Here is a 21,353-nt window from a genome sequence, read left to right on the forward strand (position 1 = left end):
GGGTGCGACCGTGGTGCAAGCACTTCGCTCATTGATAGAGGGCATCCATTAAATAGGTTCAAGCGCTTATACGTGAACTAATTCTCTAAAATTGGTGCATAGGGCAAGACTGGTCATCGAAGGAATTGGCAGTCATATCTCAGGAGCTTCAAGGTAGCCTCTGAACCGTGCATGTGCTGCAATTAGCACTGCCCACAATTATGATTAGGCACTAATAGCACTGCCTGCCTCTTCGCAGGCGAAACAGTAAGGTCGCTTCACATCAAGTGAGACCATGTAGAGGTTTTGCCGGCTAGGCTGCTGTACACATAGCTACAATGCCTTCTTTTTTCTTTTCTTTCGTTTGACGCAAGCGTTCGTTTCGGTTAGCGACACTCTGCGTGGCCTGAACTCCCAAATGAGGTCACTGTCAGGTAGGGAGACGGTGAAGTGTCACGTAAAAGCGGAAACAGATCACGCAGGATGCTTTATATATATGTTGTGGCAGGATCTGGAGGTTACGAGGTTGCAAGAGCCGAATGATTCTGTCATGGCGTGACAAGGCGCTCTGGGACAGCAGCAGCAGCAGCAGCAGCAGCAGCAGCAGCAGCAGCAGCAGCAGCAGCAGCAGCAGCGGCAGCAGCTACAAGCACACGACACCGCTGACAGCGGATGAAAGTGAACTACGAACGTCCGGAATGAAATCCCGCTTTTTCTTTTCTCTCTCTCTCTCTCTTGCGCTCCCGCAATTACTTTTCCTCCTGTGCGCAGTGCGAAACGGCAGACGAAACACGATAACAAGGACGCACCTTTCAGACCTAAGAGGAACGGCGCGGAAAACAAGTGGAGAGGAAACGGAGGTGGCCGGAATAAAAATTCGGAAATAAAGACAGATAAGCGAAAGTCGAAACAGGGAGCAAACGTTGGCCTTACACATGTGGGCCACCAAGGGGCGCACAAAGGGTCCTCTTTCTTTGCGCGTGGCTGCTAAAGTTCGAGGTGTACGCACAGCGCGTGCAGGCCGGGAGACGGGCGTCCCAAGTTTCCGTAGCGCACCCGCCGAGAAGCCCAATTACGGAGTACGCGCGCTCGCTCGCGAGGGGCAATCCATAACGCGGTCGGCATTGTTGGTCGCGGGGGGCTTCGCCGCCCGCCGGGCGACCGGGACCCCGGCCTAGTCCGCTGTTCTGCGCTGAATGGGCCTTTGGCGAGACAGAGCGCGTGCGCACACAACCGCGAGCGCGAAGTGACACACGCAGGTGCTCTGGTTCGCACACCGAAGCGCCGATAGAGACCGGGGGAGGGGGGAAGGGCAGCCGGCGGAAACCGGGGTACAGTGGAGAGAACGACGCCGGGGACAGGCGGTCACCGCCGCTTCTGATCGTGTAGAAGGCAAGCGTGCTGCGTGGACTGTCTTCGAGACAGACCTCTGGATGAAGGCTGCGATTCTCCGTTTTCCTTTTTTTTTTTTATAATAAACGGAGGCTGTTCGCGGAAATAAGTTGGCTTAATGAATCGCTTCACGTTACGTTGGAACACTTCTTACAAAATCGTTCTCACAGTCGTGCGCGGTCTTGTCGTGGACAGCGGTCCGATAGATTATTTGGGAACAGAAATGGTTTCTGTTGCCTGCATTCCTATATATAAGACGTATTCGTATGCATCTATCGCTCTCTTACTTTTAGAAATTTATTTTATTTCTCTGCCCTTGATCCGCGCATTTGTTTCGACAGGGTTCTGTCTTTTTGTTAAATCCTTTATTGCAGTTTTTGTTGGCTAACACGTCTGGATATATTTCGAATGACCGAAGTTCCTCCATTTCTTCGTGGATAATGCTGAAAGAATATGAATCCGTGAACTTCATCGTGTTTAATTGGAACACATCATATACATCTCCTACCTCTTCTACACTCACTCTCCTTTCCCTACGTATATTTTTCTTTCACTGAAGTAGGTAGATATTATGCTCCTCCTGTAGTGGCCGAGCCGGCTATAGCTCAATCCTCTTCTCAACGGATAGCAAGAAATGTAGATTTCAAGAGTCTCGGAACAGCAGCAAGTGATTCGCGGGTGTGCCCATTCAGCGTCCCCAAAATTTCGTAACGTAAGAAACCACAGCGGCTCTTTCGTTTGCAGTTATTTCATCGACCGACGCAAAACTAACGTCGCACGAACTCTAACGCCTCGTGGGGGGTGCGTTATGGGCGTGCCAGTATACAACTAGTGGCAACTTCCTTGTGCTAAGGAAATGTTTACACCTATAAGCCCCGGACGTGTCAATAATTCTGCTTCCGGTAGAACTGCCGATTGCTCGTTGTGATCGAACCTTCATGCACCATTCACGGCTTAGGACATCAAAACATACGCAGCGGCATTGGCGGACGGCTGCACCGTTATACGGTAAACATCCCGCTATGCATCAATCGGGGCGCGTGGCGCACGAACTTTCACTCCTGCCGCTTTGCTAAGAAAGCAACATTTAAAAAGTAAAAAAAAAAAGCAAAGGTAGTATCGCATATACGTAATGGCGTCGGGGGCCGGCGCGGCGCTGCTATGCCGCCCGCCAAGGCGGCACAACGCTCATTCCAGCCCCATTGTGCGTGGAAGCGCCCCTATACGGGCTTCACGCGTAGGCGGCGATTTGGCGTGTTGGTCCCATGACAGGCGGCGAACCATTCGCACTGTGTTTAGTGATCGAAACTTTCGATCTTCGTAAGCCCTTTTTCCCTTCCTTCCCTTCCTTTCTTCCTTCCTTCCTTCATTCCCTGTCCTTTTCTTCGGCGGACCGTGCTCTTCTCTAATACCTACCCCCGCGGACCCGATGAGGTTCTCGCTTGAATGCGAGCTTGTGCGCGCGTGCCTCGTTTCCTCTCTTTCTTTCTTTCTTTCTTTCTTTTTGAAAAAGCTCTGTAGTCTTTCTGGCGTTAATGCCTCGCGCACACTGTGTTTGCGGGAGGAAATGGACGGAAGCGGAACGAGAATGCTCTGAGGGGATATCGACTTAAGGTGTGAAGGAAAAAAAAAGCTAATAAATACACGGACGGTGAAATAACGGAGCGCCCGGCGTTGGCCATTGGGCGCCCAGACAGCACGTACATTTATTCCCCCCCCCCCCCCCAAAAAAAAAAGGCCGCTCGCGGTCGAGAAAGTGCCCAGGACTTCCTCACGCGGTCGCGCTGCAGTTTGGGTGCTCGTGATTACACGTGCAGCTTTTAATTCTTTTTTTTTTCTTTTTCAGCGAGGCTGTTAGACTTCCAGTTGGTTGGGATTTTTCGTCGGCTCGTGCTTGCCTGAAAACAGTACTGCCACCTAGCGGCCGCCGCCACTCAGACAGACCTCAAACGGCAGCTGGAAAAGGGCTTGATCTTTGAGTTTCCGTGCAACAGAATTATCCTTTAGTAACGTCTGCTGCCGGGCTAGTTGGTACATGGCTTATAGAAACGGTTTAGGCTCAAAAATATAGAACACGGACAACAGAATTAAAGACAACGGACAGGCGCACACTCGTCACTGATTCTTATTTTCCCCGATGCTTCACTTATATACCCTCAGGCGTGCGAACAAGAACGTACCCGGGCGAGGTCACATGAGATAGAAACCAAGCCTAATCATGTCCTATCAGCCAGGAAACTAAACTCATTCCCGTGAAGAGACAATCAGCGAACACTGGTCACCAAACTTTGATATACATCGCCTCTGCTTGTTCCCGTGCCACCGTATCCTTACTTTTTCGTAATGTGCATGTGCTTTCCGGCAGAGGTACACACTTGCACCCTTTGCAGTGATATGGCAAACGCGAGCCAGTCCCATTCTTCATTGATAGCGCATGCTCTCGCAGGCGATAACATTTACAATGCCCAGTTTAGCCGATATATACCTTGCCGCACTCTGAAGGAATCTTATACACGACGCCAGCGGACCATTTTTACAGCGAAGCTGTATACCTCTATCGTCCAAGGAAATTTTCATGTCGTAAGCGAAAGACTCCCCTCCCCATGCGTGGGCCGACCTCGGAGATAGTGCAATACCGGGCCGACTAGCGGCGGAAGTGAACTAGGCGTTAAGCACTGCCCATACGTGGGCCGATCCCGAAGATAGTGCAATACCGGCGCGACCCACGGCGGAGGGGAAGCAGGCGTTAAGCACTCCCCATACGTGGACCGATCCTGAAGATAGTGCAATGCCGGGCCGACCCGCGGTGGAGGTGCAGTTCGCCCTTAAGGGGCCCGCATACTGTTACGGTTGGCATCTAGCACCCCGTGCAAAATGGATTCTCGACCACCATGCCTCATTGAAACGAAGTGTGACTTCCTAATTCGCCATGGTTGTCTCGAGTGTATGCCGGTCTGGCGGGCGCCCCGCCCCGCAGGGTGTGCGACTTCAGAGGGACCCTTTCCTCGAATTGTCAAGCTCTACAGGAGAACTTCCGCGAACCAGCAACGCGCGAAAGAGAAGGATAAGCGGTCTACGATCCCGGCCCTGCGGCTTGGTATCTACGGAGGCGGGACGCTCTTTTCTTGCTGCAGGCTTGGTATCTACGGAGAAGGCCATTCAAAAACCAGACTATGTGCCTGTCACGTGATGTCGACGGGAGCAAGATCCCTCCCACAATTTTAGAGAGCCTATTTAAGGGGCTCCGAAGTGTACCTTTACAACACTTCATTCGCTTCTTATCATCCTTCACTAACCTTTGAATAAACCGCGCAAGTTTCGCACTAGAAATCGTGCCGTCCCTGCCTGGTCGCCATGGTCTACGGGATGCCTGCAGCCCGCCGACAACGCCACGCTACTCAATAGTAACGTCGGTCGAGCTTCGATAAACAGGCGTCGCTAGAACTCGGCAGCAGTACGATGCGCTACCATGGAGTACGCAACAATACACAGCTTCGCTGGTCATCCTTCTTCAGAGAGTGGGAGTGGAAGGGCACTGAGTTTTTTTTTTTTTTTCAAGAAACACTTTACGTTGTTCTTTACACACTCGGCCCTTTTTACGGAAAGCAGGCGCGCACAAATGCCAGAAAGTTTTCGAGGAGCCAAAAACTCTGTACCGGTACATCCTACCTAGAGGCCCCCTTCTCGCATTTGTGCGCGCCTGTTTTCCGTAAAAAGGGCTGAGTGTGTAAAGAACCACGTCAAGTGTTTCTTGAAGAAATCCTCCTTTATATTTATATTCTCCTTCTTTCTATATCATTTTTTTTATTTTTATGTGATACGGTGTGTAAATGCAACCATCGATGCCTGCGTGGCTGAAAGTATGCTTCTCTTGCAAATAAAGGCCGCGATGATGTCGAACTGACCGTTGCAACGCTCTGTCGAGGCGTGTTTAGTCAATGACTCTGTATTGGGTGCTTAGCATCGGCATCAAGTAAAAGTGAATTCGCAGAGCGTTATGACGACTGCATTACGATTACCATCTCTCTTCACACTATAGGAAAAGTTGGTAATAATCGAAGGCTGAATAACTTCGGCTCACATTTTCACGCTCACAAGGGGGCCGAAATTTCTTCCTAAGAACTGCACGAGTGCTCGACAACACGTATTCGAGCCGGTCTTAACGTATGTGAAGTTCGCCGCCAGCGAACTCATTAAAAGTTCTCGCTTCAAAATACGCTCCTCCGGAGAGCGGCATTTCTTTGCTTCGAAGAGCGGCATGCCGGACCGCGTCTCCAGAGGCTACGTACCTGATTAAGTCGCCACGGAGCAAGAGCCAGGGGCGTGTCATCGCGGGCTCTCAGTATCGTACCTTCTCGCGCGCGCTTAGCCAAAAAGACAAATCCAAAGCCAGAACCCCAGACGAGGCCAACAGGCGCTTGCACGCTGTACAACACGCTTTCCCTCATTCGGGCGAGTAGGCTTAGACACCGCGTGGTTTTGTAAAGTACTTTCTCGTGGGAACACAAGGGGTGTAGGGGTAGTAATCGCTTCTGGCGTTCTCGCCTATTTTGTTTACTCTGGGACAAAGGTTGTACGTACACGCCTTACGGGCACGTTCTTCATTTCAGGCGAGTGCGCCTGGCACGGGCCGGAGCAGGCGAACACAATGGAGGGAACGCGTGCTCTCCTGCTTACTGCGAATTTATGGCAAAGGTAGCATCTCGTGCGTGAAAGGCGCGCGCGAGCATTGTGGGCCCACTCGCTGCCTTACGGTTCTGCGAGCCGGCTATATGGAGTCGTCGAAGGGGACGTTGCGAGAACAGAACGGTTTCCTCACCGCCAGCTGCACTCCTTTAAAACTTGATGCTCTCGCGTTCTCGGCACAAAGTCAAGTAACGAAGATATACGCGCGTGTTTCAACTCCTTCTCGCCCTCCGCGCAGGCTTTGCGGCTCCGGTTGCTATAGTGGCAGTGATGCAACATCGCCTGTGCGGTGGAGCGCCGGTGATTTCTGTATAGCCGTGGGCTTGGATCTACCGAAGGCGCCTGCGGCTTGTAGTTCGACGCAAGGCTAAGCCAGAATTGTGATGCGATTTTGGTGCACCCTAAGGCGGCAGTGTTGCCGCAATAATAGAAGGGCCGGTCCAATGGCAAGGGAAAAAATGACGTTGGGAGCTTTTAAGCACCTGCACCTAAACCAATTTCGTTACGCGTTTCCTCGCGGGTGTATATTTTCGGGCTGATGTTTTTTAACGAGAGACGCGAACAACGAGATAATAGGTTGCCCCACTAGCTTATGCCACGAAACGCGAATTGATGACGTGCGGAGCCCCATACGATGAGAACCAACAGTTTAGATTAAACATTTCATTGCGATGATCACGGATTAGCGAAATGAACAATCCTTCTATGAAAATTACATGTAGAGTAGCTATGTGTCTGCCCAAGTTTTTAGTTGTTCGGCATGTGACAAATGAGATAGAGCGTGTTCGTGTTAACCGACGTCTGGATGCTCGTTCCACGGTCAAACACAGTTGCGATGCCGACACGTGTCTTTCGGGAACTCCCATTATTACAGCAGTGGAAATCCTGTTGCACTTATTAATCATTGTAGTTGTCAAAATCATTATAAAACTGCCATAGCAAACACCATATTGCAAACTTTTCACGATGCTTTGAAAATGTTAAGTTAGCAGAAAGGAGTGGCTGCATTTAAAGTACAAAGCCACAATGCCGCGGAGAACTCACTGAGCACATCGCACACAGTTTCCAGACGGCCATGCACCATGAGTGACGTTTCTAAAGTCCAGCAGCTAAGACTCAAGCCACTCCGTTTTCGGAATTTCGCAGGCATGCTCGGAACACTGTTGCCTGCAGCTCTAACGCTGCACTGGATCCACGGTCTACGTATACTGCTCCCTAAGGCGATCTCGGCCGGTAGTTCTCCTTGCAACAGGTGCACAGACAACGGGCATGTTTCAGAGTTCTAAGTCACTGACACGGTTAACCACAGCTCGGCCAAACATAGCCCTCTGCTCGCTTCCCATCCCCCTCACTTAAAAAAAAAAAACCGCTGTCTAGAACTAGGCGACAGGGCGGAATGCAGTCAGGGAAAATTTGCTCCCGCCTCCCCATCTCTCCTCACCGCACTGGATCGTATACCGTCTCGGCGGTTCCAGATTATGTTTTGACTCGTCGCCGAGACGGCGCGGCTCCCTCAGCGCCCCCTTCCTTCCTTCCGCTTCGAGACGGGCGTCTCCAACTCGCGCCCTGCGTTGCGGCGCCCGAGGCGCCGCAGCTTCCCCTGGACCCCCTTACACCTCCTTCCCCGCACTCTCCCGCTCCCGAACTCCCTTTCTGGGTTCTCTCACATTATAAACCGCGCCGCTCGACCTCTTAAATTTTGCGCCGGGAAGTGAGCAGTCGAAAAGCGGTAAAATCCAAGACGGCGAGGCGAAATACGAAAGGGAGTGCCAGAGTTTGGGGGGGGGGGGGGGGGGTTCTCCCCTATAAACGGGTGCCCAGGCTAGTTGACGCTCCGGCTTGTTCGCGCTCCGTGGGACACGACGTGTCAGGTCCAGACGGGAGGGAAGAAGATCTAAAGGGGTTAAGGGAAGGCGAGGCCATTACGGGAATTAAGCAAGGCGCGCGTGGCGGACGCCGACGTCGCCACCGCTTGCGGCGGCGGCGTCGTGGCGGTGTCCCCCGACGACGCATGCGGCTGCACGACGCGGCGGCGCATTGTGCTGCTCCTTCGGCGTGCACCGAACTGGGGATGCACGAGGTTGTTTGAGCGCGTGGCGTGTAGGCGGCGTGATGAGGTTACGTTGATTGCACGCCTCGTTCGTCGTAGCTGGTGCGCCGTCTTATCCATTTCAGAAATTGTCGTTGACGTACTGACAACATTTTGACGCTGTACTATTACTGGGGCCAGAAGTTCGTGCAGTGCGTGGGTTAGTAAAAAAAAGAAGTAAAAGAATTTCTGCACGATCTCTCGGCGTGCAACCTGCCAAAAAGAAAGAAAGAAAGAAATAAGGAAAGAAAGAAAGAAGGAAGGAAAGAAAGAAAGAAAGAAAGAAAGAAAGAAAGAAAGAAAGAAAGAAAGAAAGAAAGAAAATTCTCTTGATCACATAATGAATACTGCTACCCGATTGTGCTGACTGCATACCCAGGCTTCATGGGAATTCAGTGGTGGAATTCTCGAAGACTCTTTGCTAGTAAACGTTCTTGGCCATTCACCAGCCAGCTAATAACATGTCTGACATCATGATAAGCTGGTATATGCTCTTACGAACAGTTATATCGCAAGAACTTCATTTTTCTGATACGTGCCCAGATTCTTGGCAGAGGCCTCACCCTGGTGAGTTTTCCATCACCTGGGTAATTCAAAGGGAAGCAGTAACAAAAATTGTAGTTATTATGCGCCATCACAATAAGTCGATTACTCTACAGAGCGCATGCTAATTCATTTAGTGGGATGCGCTCCACTGCGTTTACTTTTCTCCACTGAGACGGTGCGCATAGTTAATGGCCTACAACTAAGACGTACTTACGGTAATTGCCGTCATTGTCATAAATTTATCAGCACCAATATCACCTGCACTTCTCGCAAAGACTGCATTAACTTACAAGGCCGACAACTCCTGCTGTAAGCACTTCACTAGATTAATCAGCAGGCCTTCATAACAAATTTAGGCTGCTTTGAGCTACTGAATGCAAGTGAGCTGTTTCCACTAGTGTCCGGCTCCGCACATGCCAAAAAAAAGTCAGTATCGTCTGATCGCCGTCAAAGTATGACCAACCTATCTCTACAGTAAACGCTGCCAAGAATCTGTCTTGCAGAATCGTAGTGTCAGAAGTTTGTCTTCAAAGCCGAAAAGACATGCACGAACCAGCACATTACTCCTTCACTTTCGTGTTCAGATAATTGCGGCTTGCCTTATTGGTTTCTTTGCCTCGCATTTGGGCGCTGACGGTCGCAGCTCCACGTGCTTTTATTCTTCCCTGCATGTTTGTCTTCCCACGTTTTGTTTTGTTCTACTCGTTGAGACAATTATGCCGCAGCGGCTCGTAAGAATTCAACTTGCTATCTCAGAGAGAGAGAGAGAGAGAGAGACAACAAGAAGTAGAAAACACAGGTTTTTTTAAAAACCTTTCTCAGGCATTGCGTACATTGTACAAGTGACTATACACATACGCAGAATAGTGATTCATGGTCTTACGCGTCCAAAGAATCAACAAACTGCAGAAGAACGTGGTAGAGTGCTCCTCGAAGGAAAGTGTCAGTTGCCGTCCACACATTGACAGCTGTTTGAGTTCAAACTGTGCGGCAACGTATATTCAACGACGACGGCACAAGTCCACTGCGATGACGACTTCGCGAGGAAATTAGAGCTTTTCATTCAATCAAATTGCGAAGCCCCTCTTGGCCCCATGTTTCGAAACAAGAACACAGTGATTAGCCAACAGTGCGGGTTACTTACTGCTCACTTTCACGTCACCTATAAGCAACAAAAGTAACTATAAGATGCCAATCTTTGAGCCCGGTAATAAAATATCTCGGCAGAAACTGTAAGCAAAGTCAAATAAAGAGTATATTCAATCAGGGCCTCTTTCATAGGGATTAGCCACATTGTAGTAAGCGATGGGTGCCAATGAGTTTCATCTTGTCGCTTCCCTGGCGGCGCTTTAGTCGATTACACTCACCCCACCTCCTTTAAGAAGTGTGTCCGAGCATAATCGTAGCTATAAGGGAGTTTCGAAATTGGCATGATTGAAGAATCGTAAGCAATCATGGCGCGGAAATGGCGGCACCATGACGAAGCCACAACGATGATAGCCTAATCCTGGTGGAGGAGAAATTAATTTTTTCTGTTTTTCTCAAATAAAGACGTTCATCATCCCTTAGAACTCATTCATTACCAATGGACTGGCGTAGTACTACAGCAATCCCGGTTATTAAAGGTGGCGACCACATGCATATAAATAATTACCGTCCCATAGCACTGACGACAGTCTGCTGCAAGCTTATGGAACGTATATTAGCTAAACACATATTGAGTTACCTGGAAACAAATCAACTACTTTGTTCATATCAGCATGGATTCAGAAGTGACCTTTTCCCTGACACAGCTGAAGTAAACGCTACATGATTTTTACAACTCCATAGATGCGTGACTACAAACTGACGTCATCGCCATAAATATCCAGAAGGTATTCGATAAAGTCTCGTGCCGCAAGTTACTTTTCAAAATCAGTAAATTAGGACTCAATGATGAAGTATTAAAATGGATAGAAGCTTACCTAGTTATGTGTCAGCAAACAGCACGCATAGATAACCACACGTCAAGTCCAATGCAGGTGTTCTGAGGGGTACCCCAAAGATCCGTCTTGGGACCGTTGCTGTTTATTCTATACCATAATGATATTTCTTAATTACTTGTTCCACCTATAAAGGTAAAACGTTTTGCTGCTGATTGTTTAATTATTCGCCAGTAACATGTACACAATCATATTAAGCTAGATGAATGCCTTCAAGTGGTGGATGCGTAGGGTAAAAAATGGGACATCGAAATCAACTACAATAAAACGACATGTATGCATATCACCAGAGACAAATGTGAGCTTCGATTTACATATAACACTAGGGAAAATGCTCTATTTAATGTTCGCAGCTTCAAGTATTTAGCAGTCATCATATCGCATACACTACAGTGGAATTCCCATGTTGAAACAATTTGTTCAGAGACTAACCAACAGTTGTTCTTCTTGAGATAACAATTACATCGGACTACTAAGGATGTTAAGCTTATAGCGGATAAGTCAGTTGTTTGTCCTATCTTGGAGTACGCTTGCATACTATGGAGCCCACACCAGAAAGTTCTATAAGGTAAAATAGAAAAAAATCAAGGGCTGATGGCCCGTTTCATCTGCTCTAAATACCAACGGACTGATTCAGTTACATATATGCTAAATACACGTGGTTTATAGCTGTTGGAGTTCCGCAGGAAGAATCATCGGTTAATCGGTTAGAGTTTTTAGAGGGACGTGTATAGAAACATTAAAGACACGTGTATTCGACATCTCAGGAAGAAGTGTTCGAACAAATAATAGTAGGACCATTGGCCCTTACTTATCGCGTAGCGACGGCTTTTGCTACTATTTATTTTCCGACGAAAGAGAAATGGGAAATGCATTAGCCAGCTTTATTGTCGATAAAGATTATATGCGCGAATTTGAACGTGCATTCAGTATTGCGTCTCTGTGTTTCTCTATACCTGCGTGTGTACTTAGACTGTGTATGAATAGCTATCATTGTAACCCTCCCTGTGATGACCCCTAAATAAAGATAAATAAATCATGATACCGGTGATAGGCACCGTGAAATCGGGAGCAAGTACAGCATTAAGGGCAGCTATCGCTGTAATTGAAGAAAGTTTACTGCATTGAGATTTTGCGGAGCGCCGCCGTGTGGAGAATAAAGCCAAGCCTGACTTTATTCTGCGCAAGCGTGGCTATCGAAACCTGAGAATAGCGCGGAGCTCTGAATGCCTCGAGGCATTCGTCCGGTTGCGACGCAGGAAACTGCGCGGTGTAAAGGAGAAGGAGGCTCGCCAGCAGCATCTGTTGCAGTCAGCGGCTAGCCTCCTCTGGGCTGCGCCTCTGAGAGAACGGACTGCGCTGCCAATTGGCGCACAGCGTCAGGCCTCCCGCCTACGCCGGCGAAAGTTTTTCGGAAAGCGGAGTGGAGGGCGGGGGGGGGGGGGGGGGGGGGGGGGGCAGGAAAAGGGATCACTCGCCTCGGACGAGCGCTTAGCACAACTACAAGGACGAGGCCGAGAGAGACGGACGCTTCGACTCTGGTCCTATCGCGAAACTTTCCACTCTCGCGAATCGAAACGCGCGGCCAAGTCGTTTGCCGCCGGCCTCTGTGTGTGCGCAGCGCACGGGTAGGCGCGTCATCTTGGCTTGGTTTGAGCAGACGCGACTCTTAATACACACTTGAGAGAACGTTACCAAGAAAGGAACACTCAAGCATTAACTTTTTTTTCTTTTCTTCTTTTATGTCTCAGCAAGGCACTTGACGGCGCTGCACACGAGCGTATGTAGCTATAGGAGTTTCTCACGTGACCACGTAAGTTCTCGGACTACGCGAACGGCATGAGAACGCTAGTTCCTTAACACTCAACGCATTCAGCCCGTGTGCGGTCACCATACTATGACGGCAGGTTGAGTAGCGGAGCCTCGCCAAATTTTTCTCGCCGTTTTCTCGACTACACATCTTAAGGCTTTTGTAGCCAGCAATAATAGGGTACCAGCGCTGAACAGGAGGCACTGCGGTAGTTCGAGCGCGCAGCTAACTTAAGCTGACACCGTCCTGTAGGGAGCTTACGAAGAAGGCGCGACATTTTCAACGATAATAGACGCGTAAAAGACGCGTGCCAGTAAGTATCAGCGTTTACTTGAGCCCGTTGCGTCCAGCCAAGCTTTGTCCATGGCTGTGTACGTTGCGAAGTGCGCATGCGCTCCTCCGTTCTACCACGCGGCACCCAATCAGGTAAAGAGCTGGGCACAGGTGCCTCAGTATGAGCGATGAACTTGCTGATGCGAAATCGTTGCTTGTGCAACTGTAAACTGTTTCCACTGCTCGCTATAGGCTGTGCGTTCGCGGGCAAAGCTGTCGGTTTGCGAAGTTTCAGCGCCGGCTACCCGTGTGGAGCCAAGCAATGTGCGTGCGTGGTTACGTGCGTGTAGGTCCGTCTGCATAATACTGACAAGAGCACCATCATCATCTATGGTAAGCAAGAAGACATAACGCTTTGAAAACTTCACGAAGCCTTTCAAGGATACATCTCACGGACGGATGATCCCGATGCACACCCAGACGTCACGTGTACGTTAGCATTCTATTTTTTTTTCTTCTGTGAATTAAAAATTCGTGTGATTTTGAATGATTCAATAGTGTCATGCTGATGCTATTTCTGGCTTTACAAGTGACAGAGCGGCTAAATTTGGATTAAGCTGTAACAAAAATTTTTGTGGTTGATCATCGCCCCAGAAATCATGTGGCAAAGCTTTTACCACCGGCTGGTGACATATATACAGGGTGGCTAGTCTAGCAATGCGGTCTTTAGCCATGGAGGTTGTGCCTGTTCTTTAATGCTTTGAACGCAAAATCCCACATCTTTTTGTCTCTTGAAGGATATATTAACACGAGAAGTGAAGATGGCTGTATAATGAGGTGATATATACGTAATTCAGAGTGCTCAGACTGGCTTTCCGTTCGCCACCCGCTTTGACCCATTTAACGCTGAATTACTTCCGCATAGACAACAAACTTGACGAAAAAAGCAACTTTGATTTCTGTCATTATGATTCAAACAAAAATAGTTTTCTTTATTTACAACATTGGGCACAAATCTGGTTCTCGTTCTTTTTTATGCGAAAGCGTTATATGCCACATTACGCAAAAATCGGCGTGACCTCCAGATGGTACCAAAAATTGCCGACGGCGCAAGGAGTAAAAACACGTCAAAAGAGTACCCGAATTGACGTCCTGTAAACAAAGTAAATGAAAAGCTTTGAAAAGAAAATTTAGTAAATTTTGGCCAGGGTGGGAATCGAACCCGGGTCTCCGTTGTGCTAGACGAGCACGCTTCCCCAACATCACGGTGGCTCTCTCTCTCTCTCTCTCTTCTTTATTGCATGGAATTATTAGTAGTGTCATGCCAAAATTAGTTGCATTGAGACACACATGAAAAACAAATGCACACATGCTACGCAATCCAACAAAAGTTTAAAAATCTGGCAAACAAACAAGCGTTTAGATGCAAAATGCACTCAGGTGCCGAATAAAAAAATCCAGCCACACTACACACTCGGGCAGCCTCTTCTCGAAAGACAGACCTTGTCGATCTCGGTAGCTCGGCATGTCTGTCGATCATGTGGCTTCTCCATGATGAATAGAGTGCTAATAACATAAACGAACCATGTGGTGTATTACTGGTTGTCTTCTTGAAAGGCGGCTTCACGGTTCTGAATGACTAAAAGTGTGCCTAGTGCATGCGTCATTGCGCACGTCACGTCGCAGACACCTGGCTGACTAGAGGAGTGGCCAAGTGCGTACGTCATTGGGCGCGTGGCGGCGCAGCCAATGGGGAGGAGGTGGCGCCACGTCATGAATGTGTAGCATGAGCGCGTTCATGGCGTTCCGAGGTCTATAAAACTGTCTAATGCTTTCACATTCCCACACGTGAGCAGGCTTAAGTGTCTCTGCTGAATTTTTAAAATTAATATTCGAAGTATGCCGTCAGGGACAATTGTCCTGATTCTTGGTTAATTAATTATCTCCAACGATAAGCAAAGTGTGCTTCGCCGTCTTTCGGTTTGAGGCTAAAGTGGTGGAACTCACATTTGGTAAATGCTGCTTTATAAAAGTTTCAATATCTGCGTTTCCACATGTAGCACGTGCACCGATCTTTTAGTCCTGAACTTTGTTTAAAATTACGAAAACAAAGTTAGTGTGCAAGTACCAGGACTTGGCTTCTGAAGTAGTTTCCTCGGTCGGCTATTTCTACGCACGCAATTCACATTCCGCCTCATTGTGAACGTTGATGCAGCTCGCGTCATCCCATATGTCATGTCAACGAACTATGAAATGTGTGAGATTGCTTTTCTTCTCTGTTTACTTTTTCTTGCTTACTTGTTTAAACTATTATGGGTTGGCTCGAATCCTAGCCCTATTTGTTCACTTCCTCCGCATCCCCTCTATTCCTCTTCCTCCTTGCCCCTCCTGATAGCACGCGCTCATGCATAAATCGCAGCCGCCAACGACGACAGAGTAGACTGACGAAGAAACCGAAACTTGGGCTTGTTACGTATTCACACCTCCCCCCGCCTTCCTTTTGTTTCCTTTATTTTCTTCTTACTCTCTCTATTTTTCTTACTTTCTCTATTTTTCTTCTTGCGTCCGCCGACGACCGCTCTCCTTACTTTGGCAGTTTTTGATTGGCTTCTTTGCAATACTCTTGCATAGTGCGGCGAAGAAACATTCGCAGAGAGCGAGAGATCGAGAGATGGAATGAGCGCCGTCACGCGTTCGGAACGTGGACAACACCCAGGAGAGGGAGGCAAAGGGAGGGAAAGGAAGGGGGGGGGGAGGAGTATGAACGTGAGCCCGCAAGGCGCGAGGAAAATTCGATTACAGACAGTGCAAGAATAGCTCTACTTCGCGAAGGATATATATGCGCTCTGGCTATTCCCGTAGACGCTGTATGGAAGTGGTCGAGTTATATGCGGGCACGCGCGCACGCACGCGCCAGCGCGATAGGAGGCGAAGCATCCCATGATGAGGGCCCGAGTGCAAGCAAGCGCTAGCAGGCATGTTTCTCGTTCGCGTAGAGGCGTCAAGGGTGCTGAAACAGGAGCCCGCTGCGTCGCCTCGGACCGTTAGGCGTGGTTTCGACAAGATCTGCGGCCGCATATCGCGGGCATGATGAAAGAGAGAAAAAGTGCGCAATGTTTGTTCTGTTAGCGCGGGTAAGCTCTCTGTACCTTTCTTTCCTTTTTTTTTTTTTTGGCTGCGCCGAACGAAGCGCTTCCTCCCGACGTCTCGGTCGGCCGCGCACCCTCCTTGAAATCGGACGTGATGCATCTAAGGCGCTTGCGTGTTTGTGCGTGTGTAAGCAGACGCGGCTCTCCGAGCTGGGATTAGATTGCGTCTGCCGTGTATAATCTTGTTGCTGCTGGCGCGGATTTCATTCCCTCGTGCTCTGCTGGGTTGCGGTTACTGACGCAAGCTTGGAAGGCGACAAAAAAAGTCGAACAGTGAAAGGGTTATAAGAAGAAGCGGTTGCTGTCAGAAACATGCAAAACAAAAGGAAGAAGAACTAACGTATATGTATGATGAGTACCAGGCGTCAGAATCCTTTTTAAACGTAACAAGTAAAAACGAGTATAACGAGGAGAAAATTCACATTTTTACCGTCTTACACGTGGGTGTATGTGGTTTGCTACATTTCTGCGCTGAACTGAACGCGCCACGCTGAAGCATTCAGGGTAATGGACTTGTAACTTTGTTCCACGGGGATCTGCTTCTGCGCAGAAGAAGGTTCTGAGAAATTTCGGCCCAGACCAAGGCTGTTCATTGGTCAACTAATTCGTCACGTACTAATTGTGGCCATGTTGTCCCTGCAAACTTCTTTATCTCATCCGCCAACCTAACTTTCTGCCGCCCTCTGCTACGTTTCCCTTCCCTTGGAATCCATTCTGTAACTCTTAATGACCATCGGTTATCTTCCCTCCTCATTACGTGTCCTGCCCATGCCCATTTCTGTTTCTTGATTTAAACTAAGATGTCATTAACTCGCGTTTGTTCCCTCACCCAATCTGCTCTTTTCTTATCCCTTAACGTTACACCTATCATTCTTCTTTCCAAAGCTCGTTGCCTCGTCCTCAATTTAAGTAGAACCCTTTTTGTAAGCCTTCAGGTTTCTGCGCCGTACGTGAGTACTGGTAAGACACAGCTGTTATACACTTTTCTCTTGAGGAAAAATGGCAACCTGCTGTTCATGACCTGAGAATGCTTGCGAAACGCACCCCAGCCCATTCTTATTCTTCTGATTTTTTCAGTCTCATGATCCGGATTCGCGGTCACTACCTGCCCTATGTAGATGTATTTCCTTACCACTTCCAGTGCCTCGCTTCCTATCGTAAACTGCTGTTCTTTTCCGAGACTGTTAAACATTACTTTAGTTTTCTGCAGATTAATTTTTAGACCCACCGTTCTGCTTTGCCTCTCCAGGCCAGTGAGCATGCATTGCAATGGGTCCCCTGAGTTACTAAGCAAGGCAATATCATCAGCGAATCGCACGTTACCAAGGTATTCTCCATTAACTCTTATCCCCAATCCTTCCCAGTCCAGGTCTCTGAATACCTCCTGTAAACACGCTGTGAATAGCATTGGAGAGATCGTATCTCCCTGCCTGACGCCTTTCTTTATTGGGATTTTGTTGCTTTCTTTATGGAGGACTACGGTGGCTGCAGAGCCGCTATATATATCTTTCAGTATTTTTACATACGGCTCGTCTACACCCTGATTCCGGAATGACTCCGTGACTGCTAAGGTATCAACTGAATCAGACGCTTTCTCGTAATCAATGAAAGCTGTATATCAGGGTTGGTTATATTCCGCACATTTCTCTATCACCTGATTGATAGTGTGAATATGGTCTATTGTTGAGTAGCCTTTACGGAATCCTGCCTGGTCCTTTGGTTGACAGAAGTCCAAGGTGTTCCTGATTCTATTTGCGATTACCTTAGTAAATACTTTGTAGGCAACGGACAGTAAGCTGATCGGTCTATAATTTTTCAAGTCATTGGCGTCCCCTGTCTTATGGATTAGGATTATGTTAGCGTTCTTCCAAGATTTCGGTACGCTAGAAGTCATGAGGCATTGCGTATACAGGGTGGCCAGTTGCTCTAGAACAATCTGCCCACCATCCTTCAACAAATCTGCTGTTACCTGATCCTCCCCAGCTGCCTTCCCCCTTTGCATAGCTCCCAAGGCTTGCTTTACTTCTTCCGGCGTTACTTGTGCGATTTCAAATTCCTCTAGACTATTCTCTCTTTTATTATCGTTGTGGGTGCCACTGGTACTGTGTAAATCTCTATAGAACCCCTTAGCCACTTGAACTATCTCATCCATATTAGTAATGATATTGCCGGCTTTGTCTCTTAACGCATACATCTGCTTCTTGCCTATTCCTAGTTTCTTCTTCACTGCTTTTAGGCTTCCTCCGTTGAACTGTATGTCATGTTGTGTAAGCCGAGGCATCCAGTGGCACATTCCAGAATGTTGTAGCTAAATATCAGAAATCAAGAAAAGGAGTTGAATATAATGTGATCTTGCATTAAGAGGTCTGTGTACTTTGGAGATACCTCTGAGCCGACATCAAAGCGTGACAGCCGAAATTAACCCGTGACGAACAGCGAAACTAGCAGAAAGTGTAGTTTTTATCGAGACAAGGATGGGCAGTGAGTAGGCAGCGGCCTCGTACAGTGGGAGTTATGCTTGAGAGTTAGTTTGAGTACAGTGAGAGTTAGTTATGCCTTGCGCCCCTGGCAATACAGTCGAAACTGAGACCCGTGAGTCGACCCCTTGCCTGATTCGGGACAATAGACTGCCCCGATAACTAAGCTTCTTTGTTGCTACACCACTGTCACATATAATGTTCGTAAGCAAGTCCTCTCGGTAGACAATGAATAATTGAATTAATCAAATAATTATTAAACTAATACAGCGTAAATTTACTTGCAATAATATTCTCCAGGCATAAACTGTTTCGCTGAAACCCTGTGAGAAATAGACACAAACGGAAAACCATCAGGAAAAGGGGGGGGGGAGCCACATACACAGGGGCAACGTGTGCTATAGGACGCCGCCCTATAAAAGCGCTACACCAGGTCTGCTCGCATCGAGTCTAGGCCAACTCTGAGTAATTCCACTAACTTTGATAAATATTTCCATCTCAAATAGGAACTCGTTCAAGGAAGCTGGGTCGTGGAGCGAGCCGCCCCCGACTTTCCTTGCCGAAGGATCCAAACCTCAGACGCCGGGACCAAGCCGGGAGTAGTATCTTTGCTTATAGAAGGAGAGTGCGTACAGATATATACGCGCCCACCTCTTCCGACAGGACCCGCATCTGCACTGTTTCTCACGCGGGATGCCCGACCGAAGGGTGAGTGAACCTTCTTCACGTCGTCTCGCACGATACCGTTGCGGGCGCGTGTGTGCGTGTCCTCTTGTGTACGCGCACGTACACTCTTCGCCTGGCCTTCTGCGTGAGTACTCGGGCGCGTCCGAGCCAGCGCAGTGAAGGGACGCGGAGTGATACACGAGAAGCGCATCCATCTTGCTCCTAATCCTGCCACCGCAAGCGCGTTTCCTTTTTCCGGGCCCGGAGCACGCAGATGTCGCGCCTATCCTTTGGATACCCGGGCTGTTTCTCTGAGCGGTAAAGGAGATGGAACGCGCTTAAGATGCACGCGCGCGGCGTTGGAAGACAAAGCTCTGTGAGACGGAGCGGACAGGCTTTCTTTGCTTCGTGATCCCGATGCAACAGTACCAACGTCTTGCTCCAGTTTCAGTAAAAGAAAAATTGCTCTTCCAGCGGAAGAAAGAGGAAGAAACTACGTGGTTTAGATAACGTTAATGCATACGACTGTTTACGTGTACTTCTCTTACTATAAGTATGGTGTTTAATGAATAGAACAGTGTTTTTACACGTTGCATTCGAACTCTGCCAACATGTGATGCGTTGAGACTTGTTCATCGTCTAATTACAGATGTGTTGTTATCGCATGTGATATGGTGTAGTTTGCTTCTACGCGGTGTTAAAATTTATCCAGCATATCCGCTAATAAAAAAAAATCGGATGATTTTATCTATGTTGAGGTGGTGACCCCAGGACGTCATGAACAGCAGTCTGAAAATCAAACGCGATCACGGCTTGTTGCGATGCAGCCAGAACTGCTATAATCCCTCCGTCGGCAGTTAAAAAATTGCTTGAGGTGCGCCTCAAAAACCAGGGGCGGTAAATCTTAATGACGCGATTTTACTTCCACTTCTTTCCACGCTTCATCGTTGGCTTGTCGCACCGTCTGTCATCGCCCGGACCTGTCGGTCTGCGTGATACATGATTGGCAATAGGAATGGTAAATATTATTGATCGCCACAAAACACTGCCTCCGTCAATGCGCTCATTCGCGCTCAACTTGATAAAAAAGCCTTCGTGAAATCTGGCTTTTCCGCAATAACAGTGTTTGTGGGAAGAAGCCCGCTTTACTCATTTTCTCAGTTCAGCAGGTGATTTTTTTCCATTAGAAGTATTTACTTGCGTGAATGTACTACTACTGGTAACTGAGATTGTGGCTCAGGCAACAGCACGCATCGTTAAAGATAAGTAAAGGCGCACTATCATGTGTAGCACATGAGCTCTCCCGATTTTACAGTGACCGTAAACCAAATGCATTCTCCTGACATTGGTTGTTTATGTCTGCAACGCAAGGTACAGTGCATACGCCGCCCACTGAGCTCTGGTCATCGTTATGTCAGCGTACAGTAGCAGGACAGGTGAGGTGAAGCGGTAGCCATGAACAAGAAACCACGCGAAAGCAGTCGCGAGTCTTGACTGTGACGCTTTCACTTTGGGTTGGTACAATTAACTCTGCAGGCTTTCTTTCTTTTTTAATGCGAAGAATTCTTTGCCTCATACCAGACACTGTAGGTAGGTTTCCTTCCTCGCCTAGTTTCGTATAACTTCAGCGTAAAGAAAATAGTTGGAAGCGGCGGTATTGAACGTCTGGCTTCCAGCACATCAGCCCGACGCTCTAAGATTAGGCCACACTCGCAAGCATACACACTCCTCGCGTGTCAAAAGCGCCTAGTTCTTTGAGACTTCTTGGGCGCGTGCGTCACGTGACGACTTCTCGCATTATTCCCTTGTGGCAGCTCGCCCCTTTGCGACGCTGGGTTATTTTCACTGCCTTCGTGATCTGTGCACATTCCCCTGTCCTTCGGTTGTAGCTGCTAGTGTTGCGCAGAGGCTGTGCGACATTTTACCGCTTCCACGATCGTGTTAAGTCAAACAGGTTTTCACTTTTCATTGCCACAGCGCGAATGCTATCTTCGTTTTAACATTAGCCACCTGACATAGACATAGGTACGCGCGCTTGTGTAACGCGTAGTCGCTATAATGACGTCACGTCCCGCGTTTCTCTCGCGTGCGCTTGTCCAATAGCTATGCAGAACGAAACAATCGGCATGTCGTAAACATGGCGTCGAACAGCCATAGTAGCAATCATGCCGCTACCGTCAATCATGCCGTTACAGATAAGGCAAGCGGAAGGTGAATCCATTGTTTCACCGCGAACCAAAACTATGATGCCGATACCTTTTAAACTTTGGTTCCCGTTTACATCTTGACAAATAGTAGCGAAAT

At 48.4% G+C, this 21,353-nt stretch overlaps 1 long non-coding RNA gene across 1 annotated transcript in view; it reads left to right on the top strand.

Annotated features, from left to right (window-relative positions):
* LOC140218736 (uncharacterized) overlaps positions 1-19,511 on the top strand; it is a 95,559-nt gene extending 76,048 nt beyond the window's left edge. Inside the window, exon 2 of the long non-coding RNA XR_011894909.1 lies at positions 18,890-19,511. This is a non-coding gene — a long non-coding RNA (uncharacterized lncRNA). The remainder of the gene's footprint in view (positions 1-18,889) is intronic.
* The last annotated feature ends 1,842 nt before the right edge of the window (positions 19,512-21,353 follow it).

Source organism: Dermacentor andersoni, chromosome 6, assembly GCF_023375885.2.
Source record: "Dermacentor andersoni chromosome 6, qqDerAnde1_hic_scaffold, whole genome shotgun sequence".
Lineage (NCBI taxonomy): Eukaryota > Metazoa > Arthropoda > Arachnida > Ixodida > Ixodidae > Dermacentor > Dermacentor andersoni.